We start from the raw sequence: 12731 nt of genomic DNA on the forward strand, positions 1-12731 counted from the left end.
TTAGATAGATCTCCCTGTAACATACTATACGGCTGAGCAACTCACCATGAAGCATTTCACTATGGCACCCATTCAATACAATATACTGTAGAGCTGGTCCCTAAAATGTTACTAAGGTACCCACTCGATACAGTGTGGGACTGCACACTAAGGCAGCACTCACTCAATACAGCACTGGGCTGGGGCCAGGATCTCTGTGAGAGGGGTAGAGGGGTACTGTACTGTACTTTGCTCTGCATAAAGAAAAGGTGTGTGTGTGTGTGTGTGTGTGTGTGTGTGTGTGTGTGTGTGTGTGTGTGTGTGTGTGTGTGTGTGTGTGTGTGTGTGTGTGTGTGTGTGTGTGTGTGTGTGTGTGTGTGTGTGTGTGTGTGTTGCACATGCATGTAAAAATCATCTCTGGAAGAGAAGTGTGTGTGTGTTTAAGAGAGAGGGGGGGTAGAGAGCGAGATGATAGAGGAATACTATAGAGATGAAAAGAACAAGCGATATGAAGGATAGATGACAACAAGAGACAGAGGAGATAGAGAGATAATGGATAGAGGCCAGCAGAAAGCAAAGATGCAGAAACGGCATGAGTGATAGAACAGAAGGGAGTTGTGAATGGTGGAGCAGAAGAGAAAGAGACAGGGAGGGAGAGGAGAGTGGTGTTATTATCCAGGCAGCAGCACCAGGAAGTGTGTTAAACCTCTCTGCTGACCCCTGACCTCTGCAGTAGCGGTGTGTGGGTAAAATCACTGGGGAAGCAAAGCCAGGAAAAAATGTGATAATTTCATTGTTTGCTCTACAACCCATTAGTTCATACGTCACGTGATATTTAAGGCCAAGAAGACAACAGTCTCACGGTGGCAGAATAAATTCAACCACACATTTGTTTCATCACAAAACCAGATAGCAACATCTGTCTGCTGAAGTCCACAAAAAATATTGCATGTAATAAAAAGTTACATGACCTACAGTATGGTCAAGCAAGTTAATGTGTCTGACATTTTCGAACTACTAAACTATTGATTTAGAACCACAGAGAGTTACCGCAAGTCGCAAAGAAAACAGAAGATGTCTCCGCTATCCCAGCACCATTTCAACTTCAATATTTCAACATCATCAAATCATCTAACCCTATGTAGGCTATCATGAAGGTCACACTTGGCCAATAAAACATTGCAACCTAAATATAATTTTACTTATACTAAACAAAAATATAAGCACAACATGCAACAATTTCAAAGATTTGACTGAGTTACAGTTCATATAAGGAAGTCAGTTAATTGAAATAAATTCATTAGGCCCTAGTCTATGTATTTCACATGACTGGGAATACAGATGTGCATATGTTGGTCACAGATACCGTAAAAAAAAGGTAGGGGCACGGATCAGTAAACCAGTCAGTATCCGGTGTGACCATCACTTGCCTCATGCAACGTGACATGTCCTTCGCATAGAGTTGATCAGGCTGTTGATTGTGGCCTGTGGAATGTTGTCCCACTCCTCTTCAATGTCTGTGCTAAGTTGCTGGATATTGGCGGGAACTGGAACACACTGTCGTACACGTCGATCCTCAGCATCCCAAGCATGCTCAATCTGTGACATGTCTGATGAGTATGCAGGCCATGGAAGAACTGGGACATTTTCAGCTTCCAGGAATTGTGTACAGATCTTTGCGACATGTGGCTGTGCATTTTCATGCTGAAACATGAGGTGATGGCGGCAGATTAATGGCACGACAATGGGCCTCAGGATCTCGTCAATTCAAAATGCCATCGGTAAAATGCTATTGTGTTCGTTTTCCGTAGCTTATGCCTGCCCATACCATAACCCCACCGCCACCATGGTGCACTCTGTTCATAATGTTGACATCAGCAAACCACTTGCGCACACAACGCCATACACGTGGTCTGCAGGTGTGAGGCCGGTTGGACGTCCTGACAAATTCTCTAAAACAACATTGGAGGTGGCTTATGGTAGAGAAATTAACATTACATTCTCTGGCAACAGCTCTGGTGTGTAAGGACAGACGCCGGGGACGGGAAGCAGGTACAGGGAGTGAACATTTAATGAATAACGGACATGAAACAGCACAGGAACAGAATACGGACAGCGTCTGGACAGGGGAAACGGAAACGACAACAATGCTGATACAGGGAACACACCTGGAAGTCAGACAGAAATAGGGAATCAACAAATTAAAGGAGTCCAGGTGAGTCCAATGATGTGCTGCTGCGTATGATGGTGACCGGTGATGAAACGCAGGTGACGTAACGATGGTGACAGGTGTGTGTAATGAAGGCAGTCTGGCACCCTCGAGCACCAGAGAGGAAGAGCGGGAGCAGGCGTGACATGGTGGGCATTCCTGCAATCAACATGCCAATTGCACGCTCCCTCAAAACTTGAGACATCTGTGGCATTGTGTTGTTTGACAAAACTGCACATTTTAGAGTGGCCTTTTATTGTCCCAACACAAGGTGCACCTGTGTAATGATCATGCTGTTTATTCAGCTTCTTGATATGCCACACCTGGCAGGTGGATTGATTATCTTGGCAAAGGAGAAATGCTCACTAACAGGGATGTAAACCAATTTGTGCACAAAATGTGAAAGAAATACGCTTTTTGTGTGTATGGAAAATTTCTGGAATCTTTGATTTTAGCTCAAACATGGGACCAACACTTTACATGTTGCGTTTATATTTTTGTTCAGTATAATTAATTACATGCTTCAGATGGTGATGATCACTGACCATTCAATAGCTTATTTCCAGTTTCAGTGTTTTCATATGCCTTCAAATTATAAGGGCAAATAATAGGTAACAAGTGTGCAAAACCCTTCAATTACCCACTGGGCACACACTGGTTGAACTAACATTGTTTCCACAGCAATGAAATTAAACCAACTTGGACTAGATGTAGAATTGAAGTGTGTGCCCAGTGGGTATGCTAAGTCATTTCAATGGCCTGGAAAGAAAGGAGCCTCACAAGCAGTTATAACTGAATGATGCATGTTTAGGATGCAAACCAAATAGGCTACACTTTGTTCAAACTCACAGCCAAGCACCTGCACCATGAAAGGAAGGGAATGCAAAGGTATTGTGCATGATTTCCAAGAGGCTTCAGTGTGAACAGGTGCAATGATAAACGCTCATCCCTGCGCCAGGTATGTGAACATCTTGTGTGATGTACCCAACCAGATACAGCTACAGTGCCTTGCAAAAGTATTGATCCCCCTTGGCATTTTTCCCATTTTGTTGCATTACAACCTGTAATTTAAATTGATTTCATGTAATGGACATACACAATATAGTCCAAATTGGTGAAGTGAAATAAAAAAATTACTTGTTTCAAAATATTCAAAAAAAATTTAAACGGAAAAGTGGTGCGTGCATATGTATTCACCCCCTTTGCTATGAAGCCCCTAAATAAGATCTGGTGAAACCAATTACCTTCAGAAGTCACATACAGTAATTAGTTAAATAAAGTCCACCTATGTGCAATCTAAGTGTCACATGATCTGTCACATGATCTCAGTATATATATTGTTTGTGAAAGGCCCCAGAGTCTGCAACACCACTAAGCAAGGGGCACAATCAAGCAAGCGGCACCATGAAGACCAAGGAGCTCTCCAAACAGGTCAGGGACAAAGTTGTGGAGAAGTACAGATCAGAGTTTGGTTATAAAAAAATATCAGAAACTTTAAACATCCCACGGAGCATCATTAAATCCATTATTAAAAAATGGAAAGAATATGGAACCACAACAAACCTGCCAAGAGAGGGCCGCCCACCAAAACTCAAGGACCAGGCAAGGAGGGCATTAATCAGAGAGGCAACAAAGAGATCAAAGATAACCCTGAAGGAGCTCCAAAGCTCCACAGCGGAGATGGGAGTATCTGTCCACAGGACCACTTTAAACCGTACACTCCACAGAGCTGGGCTTTATGGAAGAGTGGCCAGAAAAAAAGCCAATGCTTAAAGAAAAAAATAAGGAAACACGTTTGGTGTTAGCCAAAAGGCATGTGGGAGACTCCCCAAACATATGGAAGAAGGTACTCTGGTCAGATGAGACTAAAATGGAGCTTTGTGGTCATCAAGGAAAACACTATGTCTGGCGCAAACACAACACTTCTCATCACCCTGAGAACACCATCCCCACAGTGAAGCATGGGGGTGGAAGCATCATGCTGTGGGAATGCTTTTCATCGGCAGAGACTGGGAAACTGGTCAGAATTGAAGGAATGATGGATGGCGCTAAATACAGGGAAATTCTTGAGGGAAACCTGTTTCAGTCTTCCAGAGATTTGAGACTGGGACGGAGGTTCACCTTCCAGCAGGACAATGACCCAAAGCATACTGCTAAAGCAACACTTGACTGGTTTAAGGGGAAACATTTAAATGTCTTGGAATGGCCTAGTCAAAGCCCAGACCTCAATCCAATTGAGAATCTGTGGTATGACTTAAAGATTGCTGTACACCAGCGGAACCCATCCAACTTGAAGGAGCTGGAGCAGTTTTGCCTTGAAGAATGGGAAAAAATCCCAGTGGCTAGATGTGCCAAGCTTTTGAGACATACCTCAAGAGACGTGCAGCTGTAATTTCCGCAAAAGGTGGCTCTACAAAGTATTGACTTTGGGGGGATGAATAGTTATGCACGCTCAAGTTTTCTGTTTTTTGTCTTATTTCTTGTTTGTTTCACAATAAAAGTATTTTGCATCTTCAAAGTGGTAGGCATGTTGTGTACATCAAATGATACAAACCTCCCAAAAATATATTTTAATTCCAGGTTGTAAGGCAACAAAATAGGAAAAATGCCAAGGGGGATGAAAACTTTCACAAGCCACTGTAGACAGTTTAAAGCAGCTCTGGTTCTATGTTCATAACTAAAACTGATAGCTATCTGCTTTGATGCGATGACAACCCACTGGAGAAAAAAACTGGTTGAATCACATTGTTTCCATGTCATTTCAACCCAAAATCATCAACATGGGACATCAATGTGGGAAAGTAACTGGATTTGTAAAAAGTAATCAACGTAAGGGAATTGTGTCCTTTTTTCACCCAACTTTTAACCTAAATCAATCAATTTTATTTTATATAGCCCTTCGTACATCAGATAATATCTCGAAGTGCTGTACAGAAACCCAGCCTAAAACCCCAAACAGCTAGAATGCAGGTGTAGAAGCATGGTGGCTAGGAAAAACTCCCTAGAAAGGCCAAAACCTAGGAAGAAACCTAGAGAGGAACCAGGCTATGAGGGGTGGCCAGTCCTCTTCTGGCTGTGCCGGGTGGAGATTATAACAGAACTATGCCAAGATGTTCAAAAATGTTCATAAGTGACAAGCATGGTCAAATAATAATCATGAATAATTTTCAGTTGGCTTTTCATAGCTGATCATTAAGAGTTGAAAAACAACAGGTCTGGGACAGGTGGCGGTTCCATAACCGCAGGCAGAACAGCTGAAACTGGAATAGCAGCAAGGCCAGGCGGACTGGGGACAGCAAGGAGTCACCACGGGCGGCAGTCCCGACGCATGGTCCTAGGGCCCAGGTCCTCCGAGAGAAAGAAAGAGAGAAGGAGAAAATTAGAGAGAGCCAAGATTTTCAAAATGTTCATAAATGACAAGCATGGTCAAATAATAATCAGGAATAAATCTCAGTTGGCTTTTCATAGCCGATCATTAAGAGTTGAAAACAGCAGGTCTGGGACAGGTAGGGGTTCCATAACCGCAGGCAGAAGAGTTGAAACTGGAATAGCAGCAAGGCCAGGCGGACTGGGGGCAGCAAGGAGTCACCACGGCCGGTAGTCCCGACGTATGGTCCTAGGGCTCAGGTCCTCCGAGAGAAAGAGAGAAGGAGAAAATTAGAGAGAGCCAAGATTTTCAAAATGTTCATAAATGACAAGCATGGTCAAATAATAATCAGGAATAAATCTCAGTTGGCTTTTCATAGCCGATCATTAAGAGTTGAAAACAGCAGGTCTGGGACAGGTAGGGGTTTCGTAACCGCAGGCAGAAACAGTTGAAACTGGAATAGCAGCAAGGCCGGGCGGACTGGGGACAGCAAGGTGTCAGCATGCCCGGTAGTCCTGACGTATGGTCCTAGGGCTCAGGTTCTCAGAGAGAAAGAGAGAACGAGAGAATTAGAGAGAGCATACTTAAATTCACACAGGACACTGGATAAGACAGGAGAAGTACTCCAGGTATAACCAACTGACCCTAGCCCCCCGACACATAAACTACTGCAGCATAAATACTGGAGGCTGAGACAGGAGCGGTCAGGAGACACTGTGGCCCCATCCGAAGAAACCCCCGGACAGGGCCAAACAGGAAGGATATAACCCCACCCACTCTGCCAAAGCACAGCCCCCACACCACTAGAGGGATATCCTCAACCACCAACTTACAATCCTGAGACAAGGCCGAGTATAGCCCACAAAGGTCTCCACCACAGCACAACCAAGGGGGGGCGCCAACCCAGACAGGAAGTTCACGTCAGTAACTCAACCCACTCAAGTGACGCACCCCTCCTAGGGACGGCATGAAAGAGCACCAGCAAGCCAGTGACTCAGCCCCAGTAACAGGGTTAGAGGCAGAGAATCCCAGTGGAGAGAGGGGATCCGGCCCTGGAGAGACAGCAAGGGCGGTTCGTTGCTCCAGAGCCTTTCCGTTCACCTTCCAATGACCAATGACCAATCCAATGACAACTAGCTCTGACAGTCTCATGTCAGAATTAGACATGCAGGGCCTCCCGAGTGGCGCAGCAATCTAAGGCACTGCTGTACATTGCAGTGCTCGAGGCATTACTACAGATTCGGGTCCATTCCCGGGCTGTGCCACAACCGGGCCGTGTCCGGGAGTCCCATAAGACGGCACACAATTGGCCCAGCGTTGTCCGGGTTAGGGGAGGGTTTGGCCGGGGGGGATTTACTTGGCTCATTGTGCCCAGGCTACTCTTTGTGGTGGGCCGGGTGCCTGCAGGCTGACCCCGGTTGCTAGTTGAATGGTGTTTCCTCCGACAGATTGGTGCGGCTGGCTTCCAGGTTAAGATAGCGGGTTTTAAGGATCGCGGTTAGGCGGGTCATGTTTCAGAGGATGCATAACTCCATCTTCGCCTCTCCTGAGCCCATTGGGGATTTGCAGCGATGAGACAAGATCAAAAGGGGGGAAATAAAAATGATTTAGACGTTCAACCATGTTTCTCAAACTTCAAATTTCGATCAGACTTAAAACAAAAAAATGTAAACGACTTTCTATCACTGGTTCGAACTTGCAAACTTTTGTAATCAGAGGCAGATGCTTACCTTTGGAATCAGAGGCAGATGCTTACACCCATCCATAACACCCTCCCAAAAAACGAAACCTACTTGAAGGTAACAGCACTCATTTTTGCCCATTGTGGCCAGTTTCCACATCATCTCCCGACATCCTCAGACATGGATGAACGTCGAATACTGACTTGTATCACGGGTGACCTGGCTGTGTAAATCAAAACTAGAGGTTGAACTGACATCTGTGCACAGTGGGAATATGATCACCTGGAAATGAGCTAATTGCCAGGCTAGGGTAGATCGCTAAAGACATCCTCCGGAATGTAGATATAGAACAGCTAAGGTCATGAAGCAGAGCCAGAGTTCCTTCCTGCCTAGGTATTAGAGTGCATTGTTGCACCATATTTGCACCTTGAGTGGTTTTGCATGCCCATTACTGTTATTTGCCCTTATGATTCAGAGGCATATGAAAACACTGAAACATCCTTTCTTGGGCAATGATGAACCAGCTAATTAATATTAGCCTACTACATCTAGATACATATTGAACTTCCGTCCTTTCAGGCCAAGTGCACAATGTAGGAATTTATGGTTGGATCAGAATTGTTGTCATAATCATTGGCCAGTAGCCTATGGAGTATTAAGGATGCTTCTCCGGTGAGATACATTCAGCGACTTGTGGATTGAAGGAAAATTATGAAACACAAAGAGACGAAAGATTATTGTATACGTTTTTTTTTTCTTTTTTTCTTGGAAGCCTGGCTTCCCTTGGCATCCATGAATACACACCTCTGGACCTCTGAGATACCATTCCCATCATCTCCTCCAGCTGTCTGCACTCACACACACACACACACACACACACACACACATGCGCTGCACATGCACACCCGAACGCTCGCTCGCTCGCTCGCACACACACACACACACACACACACACACACACACACACACACACACACACACACACACACACACACACACACACACACACACACACACACACACACACACACACACACACACACACACACACTGTCTCTTCTCTCTTCTCTCTCTCTCTCCTCTCAGTTCTCTGCCACAAACACATTTACTTCTCTTCCGTTTCTCAAATGCTATCATTTGGCATCCCAGTTAAAACAAATCTGTTTCTTTCCACACCTTTTCTCGCTCTGCTCATCATTCCATCTCAATATGACTTTTCTGTTCCTACACAGCCTGTCTCCTCCGGTCCTTTCCATTAAATCAACTACCAAAGTTCTGAGAATTACCATAATTATTCATCCACGTCATTATAATAATGATCGTTACACTGATTTTACACTGGAATCTCCTCGCTGCAATTATCTATTATGTTCTGTATGTGTTATTTATCTAAAAACATTCTCCCTGTGATTCTACACACACACACACACACACACACACACACACACACACACACACACACACACACACACACACACACACACACACACACACACACACACACACACACACACACACACAGAGAGAGAGAGAAAGAGAGAGAGGAGCATGTAAAAGGGAAGCTGAATCCTCTCCAGGGGTTGTGTCTCCTGATTACAGAAAGTACTGAATGAAATGAATAAGATAAACATCTGAGCTGCTGTAGAATATTTCCTGTGGATCTAATCACAGCACTGGCACAGAACAGAGGGGGGAGAGTTGGAGGGAGGGAGAACAGTTTATAAAATCAGGAGTTAGAAAATCCCCCATCTCTTCCACGCACACGCAGGAGAGGGGGAGGGATCCGCAGATGTGCAGCGACCTCTCTGCAGTTTAATCCCCCCTCCCTTTCTCCATCCTTTCTTCCCTCCATCCCTCCCCTCTCCCTCCCTGACACACATTCCACATACTCCAACTGCCAGGCACAGCAGTGAAGTCTCTTCCTCCCCCCAAACACACACACACACAGAGAGAGAGAAGAGTCTGCAGAGCTTGTCCTGTCTGATTCCCATGATATCCAGGCTAATGGGGGTGCTGTGTTGAAGGGTCTGGTTAGCCACTACCACACTTAGAGTACTGTCCAGTTATATGGTCGTCTGCAGCAAAGAAATATATTTTTTAAAAGCTCCAAATTCGTATGAATATTATCCAAATGCATCAGAATCTCTCATGGCTTCACGTTGAAAAATAATTACTATCCAGTCATATATTTTTTTTAAACACAGTATTTTTCAGGCCAGTACATACTAGCAACACGCATAACCACCAAACCAGACAGGCAAATTCAGGGCAGCTAAGGCAACCCAAGCCAAGGACAAATTGCCTAAAATCTACAGTTTTATGAAGAGCCTTAGCTGAATGGAACTCTTTACCAATCCATATTTCTCAGGCAAAAAGTAAATCCACCTTCAAGAAAAAATTTGCGATAGACCATATGACTGGAAAGGAATAGAAAGCATCAACTGAATGTTAACTGTGTTTCCTGTCAGATATTTTAATTGTCTGTATTATCTACTTGTTGAATGTTTGTGAAGTCTTGATTTGTGGCTGTTTGTAATGTCTTGTTAATTGGTGTTGGACCCCAGGAAGATTAGCTAGCGTTACGGCATTAGCTAATGGGGATCCTAATAAAAATTACAGAAATTACACTGGGGCCCATCCTTCAGCCCCATCTCATTGCCTATTTGAGAAAATGATCCAGTGATTCTGGTGTCTGGATGACTCCCATGTCTGAAGCACTTCTCAGGGACACTGAAGGGAAGAAGGTCTGGCATGGCCATGAGAACAGTCCTGATTGAAGATGTGAATGAGAAAGATATGGTTTCCTCGCTTGGCAGTACTATTATAGTGGAGGAGAGTAGCCTAATCAAAATGGACTGCTTCCGAGTGTCTTCCCACTCTTCCCTCTCTTCTCCCACTCTTCCCTCTCTCCTCTCTGCCCCCTCTGGGTCCTCTCTGGTGCCTGCCCCTCCACGACACCTCCACCTGTCAACAGCTCCAGGCTGCAGCCCTGAAGCTGACACACACACACGCCCACGACGTCAGGCTCAGGAGCCTGCCATGAGGTCCAGAGCAGCGGGTCGGAGGGCTGGGGTGGTAGGGGTGGAAGCTAGAGGGTTATTCCATTCAATTCAATTTCCTATACATTATTTGTACCCAGGGTGCAATTGAACGGGTAAAAATGCAGAAAACCAACAAGATACAACAATAATAGACTACTTTTACTCAATACATACTTTACAATAAGTGAATGGGCCTGAATGAACGGACATCAATTAAAGGGATAGTATACTTTTTTAATTTTATTATAAACAATATTGTATACATAAAGAAGTGCAGTCACAACTTATATAGATAGTGTGTATATCCATCCTAGAAGCTCCATCCACATGCCAGGTTCAGGAGTGACAGACAGGGTCTCTCTCCAACACACACATAAGGCTGAGCTATGGTCCACTGCCTGCTCTCCTCTAATAACCTGTTAGATAGTTGCTAACTGCTAACTGCACGCACGCACGCACGCACACACACACACACACACACACACACACACTCACACTCACACTCACACACATACACTGGTTTAGTCTTCTAAGCAAACAGAGGCAGTGAATGTTGTGTTTGGGCTCCAGAAATGCATTATTTGTGTCTGACAGCTGTATGGAGATTTGACAGACAGGTGCTTTTGTTCCTCTGTGGCTTTGAGACTGACTCCCTGGGCATCCAGGACAGTGCCTGTATAGAAACAACAAGGGCCACATAGAAGATGCACAAGCAGCCGGGGTAGGGGGTCGCGCAGGGAGCAGAACGCCCCTGACCCCTAACGCCTACTCCTTTAACACAGAGGTCAAAGGTTAAGGATGGAAGTAGCATCACTCATGAGCTTGTCTCCTTCCTGGCAGAGCAGAAGAGAGGATGACAGATCACAGGGGAAGCTGGTCTGAGGTTGTGGAAGTACAGCCATAGGAGAGAATGAAGGATGTTATCAGACGAAGGTACACTTTCCATGACACCGATCTTATATTTGAGAATTGTCTATTGTGTGCTTTGGTGTAAGTGTGTGTGATATGCATGTTGGTTTCAATGTGTAAAGCAAATTATCTTTACATTAATGAATGTCTTTCTTTCCATCTAAATACAGCACGCTCTTTTACAATATAAATGACCAGTAAGCAGTACATTACTGTTTTTCTAGTGGATTATTACAGCTGTTAGCCATTGCTGTATTTGTGATATCTTTCTAGATGAAACTGGACAGTCTAGAGTAGAGAGGAGCATGTGTCTGCTTGACCAGTGTCATTTGGGTAGTCTCAATCTAATACAGTAGAAATACACAAATGGTAAAAGTGGGACAGAGGTAAGCGCTTTTGTATGGAAACATTACTTATCTCCATCAAAACATAAAAAATGGTGTATGTGGTGGGGTTACTATCCTCAAAAGGATTGTAAAACAAGGGAAATTGTGGAGACATTTCAGTGGGGACATGCAGGTGGGAGACGCTAAGGTCTGCTTTAATGCATTTCTATTTGTCATGATGAGCAGAAAGGAAGTGTTTTTCTCAAGTGCATGCATACTAACACACACACAAGTATTCACTCCTATAAGAAGCCATTAGTGTGAGCTGGCCTTGATGACTTATTTATGGGGCCAACAGAGTGACGTGAGGGAGTGGAGTAAAGAACCACAGACAAAGACCTGCTCCCCTTGACCATACAGTTTGGTCCACACAGCGCACACACACACACACACACACACACACACACACACACACACACACACACACACACACACACACACACACACACACACACACACACACACACACACACACACACACACACACACACGCACCAAAGAAGAGGCAGCGAAATGCAGGCCGTTTGGAAACACCTTTTATTGGTTATCTTTAGCCATGAGGGCTGCAGCCGCCACACCACTCCAAGAGATACCAAACCAAAAAGCTCAACAACAGTCATCATCATCCTCGCAACATCCACCGTTAAATAAATATTTTTCTCTCATCGCAACCATGAAATAAATATCTGTGACGCATCTGTAATATCAGTAACGGAAAAGAAATATGTGTGAAATGTATATTTAATATATATATAATATATTCATTTTGATAAATTTCTGTGTCCATATATTCTCCTTAAATTCTTTTACAACATACAAGATGCCAATTGTACCAAAGCAATATTTACTAATACGACATGGGGAGGTTTAGTGGTTAACCTGTAGCCTGCATACAGCACCCTAGAGGGTTAGTTGTTATTCTGTAGAAATGCATGTACTGTACAGTACAGTACCTACACACTGAGCCCTTCCACTCAACATCTGACCACTTGGAAGAGCTCTACACGGGCTGGACTGTGGAGGAGAGACCATTAACCTGGTCCTTGCACAGTGGCCGTGAAGTGTGTGCGTGAGTGTGTATTTGTGTGTGTCTGAATGTGTGCGTGTGAAATGAATCCCAGAGTAGATAGTGAAGTTGAGGTACAAATAACAGGTTTG

Source organism: Salvelinus fontinalis, chromosome 2 (assembly GCF_029448725.1).
Source record: "Salvelinus fontinalis isolate EN_2023a chromosome 2, ASM2944872v1, whole genome shotgun sequence".
Taxonomy (NCBI): domain Eukaryota; kingdom Metazoa; phylum Chordata; class Actinopteri; order Salmoniformes; family Salmonidae; genus Salvelinus; species Salvelinus fontinalis.